We start from the raw sequence: 4,714 nt of genomic DNA, 5'->3' as shown, positions 1-4,714 counted from the left end.
GTGCTCTAGGTCTCTACTGGTCCTCAACACTCTGGAGCTCTCCTCTCCAATCTAGAGCTCTAGATTTTCTTGGCTAATACTCCGTATTAGTTGAGAGGCTGCATTCTTTCATGGTTTCCTGATTTCTCTCTTCCAATCAGGTAAAAGTTGTATTTTATCTGAAACTCCTGCTGTTTCACATTTATATTAACACATCTATTAGGAGGGACAGCTAGGTATAGTAGATAAAGCACCAGGGCTGTAGTCAGGAAAACCTGGGTTCAAATCTAGCCTTAGATACTTTCTTGCTGTGTGACCTTAGGCAAATAACTTAATCCCCAATTGCCTAGCCTTTGCTGCTCTTCTCTTCTGTTTTAGAACCAATATTAACACAGAAGACAAGGATATATATATATATATATATACATATATATATATATATCAACCAAAATAATAACCCTCCCCTCAATATATTAGGAATGCTCTTGGGTCTTGGGACTCCATCTCTCCTATCTGCTTCCTCTGCTGTTCCCTGAGTACTCTACTCTGGTCTCAGACTCAAGACATTCTCATTAGCTCATTAACCCCCATCCATCTGGAAACTCCCCGCTTCCTTTTCAGGCTAATATGTTGACAGCAAATTCACGCCACAGTAAGGAACATGAACATTTTACTTAAAATAGCAAGAACTGCTACATGGGGAGCAAGCAATTCTAAACCTGTTGGCCCTAAGTGAATCACCTCATCTTCTCCCCATTCCCTAAGGAAGTCTCCAGTCCAACAGCTCCTCCTTCTTGCCTACCTTGGGATGAGTGTCCTCTTCTCCTGATTGGCAAATCCCTGGCTGGGATCACCATTTCATGAGTGACTTGACTTCCAGCTTACCTCACCATCCTGGAGGTTCCATTTCCTCACCAGGAGCCTTGAATTCTTATAGGAATCTTTTTTTCTCACCCCTTCCTTTCCCATGTCCCCTTTAGGTGTTGTCTTCCCTTCAGAATATAATTCAGAACTTCACAGAAATGGGGGAAATTAGGTAAAAGCTTCTATCTTCCAACACAGAGGGAGAAGGAGGTATCTCACTTGGTCATGGCACTCTGCCAGGACACGGATTTTTCCTATGACTCAGACAGATGTGGGGATGTCAGCCCCCTAACTGCACTGGCTGCTCATCTCCACAGATCAGAAATGATTGTTTCCCCCAGTTGTCTCGGTTGCTTCAATCCTTCACAGGTATGCTGTGATTACTGTCCTTCCCTTGGGCTGGAGTCTGGGAGGAGACTAAAGATCAAGAATATACAGAACTATAGTCCTGTTAATCCTGTTCCATCTATTTCACAGGGTTCCCCTTAAAACCTTCCACCATGGTGTGTTTTATCCATTTAATGTCCACACTGAGGCAAAGTCACCACCAGCATACTATACACCTGCTGCTAGCTTGGTCTCTACCTAATTTCAGGTAGACAAATTCAGGATAATAGTTTTAATATTAATATGATTTATCATTAATTATTATGAACAATGATCTATTATTATTTTTAAATGAATATTATTAATATTTTCTACTTGTCTCCTATTTTTCTTTCTTTTTCAATCAGGGGTAAAAAATTAGTATCAGTTGAATTACTATATAAGTATATGTATTATAATATACATTATCATCATGAGAAACTGAATGTCTTGATTAGTAGGCTGAAAAGTGGCATAAATATATTCCAAGAGATGTATATGGCAATTCACTGAAGTTTGGGAAGAAAATATTAAAAATTCTATTTCTGCTTATATTTTCCCTTAAAAAAGAAATAAATTAAGCTTTATGAATACTTGGTATATGTATTGGCACTGGTGCTCTTAGTCTGTAATTCAGAAACTCCCATAGGGTATGCAAAGTATCTTAATGGAAGAGTTCAAATTCTGAAATGCAGAGACTTGGATTGTGATAGCCTCCCTCCTTCATTTGCTTTCAGTAGTGGAGGCATTTCAGTTTCCCTGAGCCCAGTTAAATGGATTTATGAATTATGACTTAGGAGTTAGGAAGACTTGGTTTCAAATCTTATTTCAGGGGGCAGCTAGGTGATTCAGTGGATTGAGAGTCAGGCCTAGAGATGGGAGGTCCTGGGTTCAAATTTGACCTCAGATACTTCCTAGCTATGTGACCCTGGGCAAGTCACTTAATTGCCTAGCCCTAATCACTTTTCTGCCTTGGAACAAATACACAGTATTGATTCTAAGATGGAAGGTAAGGGTTAAACAAAACAAACAAACAAACAAAAAGCAAATCTTATTTCAGTTACTTACTTTATCTGGGGCAAGTCCCTTAGCCTCTGTTTGCCTCAGTTTCCTCATCTATAAAATGAAGATAATAATAGTGCCTATCTCCCAAGGTCGTTGTGAGTATCAAATAAGATAAGGATTATAAAGGGCTTAGTTCAGTTCTTGGCACATAGTAAGCACTATATAAATATGAGATATTTTTATTATTAGCTATTATTTAGTCACCCTCTCTCAGGCTTAGCACCTTCATCTGTAAAATGGAATAACAGCGTCCACCTCAAAGGGCTGTGTGTGTGAGACAATCAGGTCCTGATTAATGCAGATAATGAAGCACCATTTTGTATTTCCACTGGTGGGGGGGAAAACCAATGACCATATTTTACATTTAAGCATTACTTTGGATAATATGAGTTTGAACAATGCGATGATTTTGCTGGATTCATTATTCCCACTAACAGAAACCTAGCTAGAAAAATAAAGTGCTTTGGAAACTTTAGAGAATTATATAAATATTAGCTATTGTTATTGCTATCATATTATCTAGTTTTTAACTAGAGTAACCCTCACTAATTGGACATTCTTTAAAAGGATTCCTGCAAAGAAACCACAGATTGAAGATAATACAGTAATGTGAGCACAAGCAAACAAACAGAAAATGGCTGAATGGATATTTGTACTTCTAGTATAAAGTCTTCATCAGCCACAGCTTGAGGTAAAACAATGACAACCTAATTAGCTCTAACAAGAATTTGACCAAAAAAAAGTGAAATTAAATACCACCTTCTATGAGAAAGCCTTACCTGATCCTTCTTAATGCTACTATCTTCTCTCTCTATTGGTTTTCTTTAATTTATCCTCTGTTAGATTGTAAGCTCCTTGAGGACAGGCACTGCTTTTTTTCTCTTTTTGTATCTATAGCAGTTAGCACAGTGCCTGGCACACAGTTGGTGCTTCATAAATGTTTATTGATTAATTGGTTATTCTGTATGTATCTTGTTTTCATGTTGTCTCCCCTGTTAGACTTCAAGCTCCTTGAAGACTTTTGCCTTTCTTTGTATTTTATTCCTAATGTATTAATTAGAAATGTTGTACCTTTAGACTCCATCTCCAAGAATTCTTTCCCTGTCCCAAAATTCCTTTCCCCTTTACATTTACATGTGTCTTTACGTTATTGTTTATATAGTTCTTTAATCTCCCTCTTCCTCTCTTCTCCCACATGCTTGGTCTGGGAAAGCCTCTCTTTACTGAAGGTTATTTTCTTTCCTCTACTTTCCAAGTGATATTTTAATAAATCTTATAAAATGCATTACTTAGAGTATTGGAATATTAATTTTAATTCTTACACTAAGGCTTAGCAGAGTGCCTGGCATATAACAGACACTTAAAAAAACCCTTACCATCATTTTAGAATCAATACTAAGTATTGATTCCAAGAGAGAAGAGCAGTACGGGCTAGGCAATGGGAGTTAAGTGACTTGCCCAGGGTCACACAGCTAGGAAGTGTCTGAGGCCAGATTTGAACCCAGGATCTCCTTTGTCTAGGTCTGGTTCTCTATACACTGAGTCATCTAGCTGCCCCTATTACAAAAGCTTAATAAATTCTTATTGACTGATTGAAACTAACCAGAAGAATATTCAAGATGAGAATAATGGGTAAGGGCTAGTTTGGAAACCAGAAAGACTGGGTTTGAAGCCCTCCTCGGATAGAGCTTGGTTGTTTGACCCTGATGAGGTATTCTGGGAGATGCTCTAAGACTTTGACTTGCAGACAACTGCCTGACCTACAATGGTAGAGTTCCTCATGGCGAGCTTCTTACAATATTGACCTCACATATCCAGTCTCTATTTTTATGAGACTTTTGAAAGTCCCTTGGACAGCAAGGAGATTGAATTAGTCAATACTTAAAGAAATGAACTCAGACTAATTCACTGGAATGTCAAATCCTGAAGCCAAAACTTAAATACTTTGGCCACATAATGAGAAGACAGGATTCATCGGAAAGACCCTGATGGTGGGAAAGATTGAAGGCAAAAGGAGAAGGGGGTGGCAGAGGGTGAGGTGGATAGATAGAGTCATGGAGACAACAACCATGAACTTGAACAGTCTTTGAGAGATAGTAGAGAATAGAAAGGCTTGGCTTGCTACGGTCCACAGGGTTAGAAGAATGGGACATGACTGAGCGACTGAACAACAAATCTTTATGATTAATGATGAACCTCAACTCAAGACTATATTGTGCCTTGAGATATTTGCTAATGAGAGTATGAAGTCATTACTCTTAGAAAGATATTTAAATTCTAAGCTTTTGGCATGATCATCAAGGTGTCCCAGCGGTTGTTTTCTGGCAAATTTCTCTAACTCTCAAGCCTCTGAATAAAAGGATTATTGTTCCAGGGTAGAGCAACTATAGTTGAACCCACATGATAAGAAGATAGGACCCCCCCACATGCATCTGTAATA

The sequence above is a fragment of the Gracilinanus agilis genome, chromosome 4 (assembly GCF_016433145.1).
Source record: "Gracilinanus agilis isolate LMUSP501 chromosome 4, AgileGrace, whole genome shotgun sequence".
NCBI lineage: Eukaryota > Metazoa > Chordata > Mammalia > Didelphimorphia > Didelphidae > Gracilinanus > Gracilinanus agilis.
Note: the sequence above shows the minus strand (reverse complement) of the source record.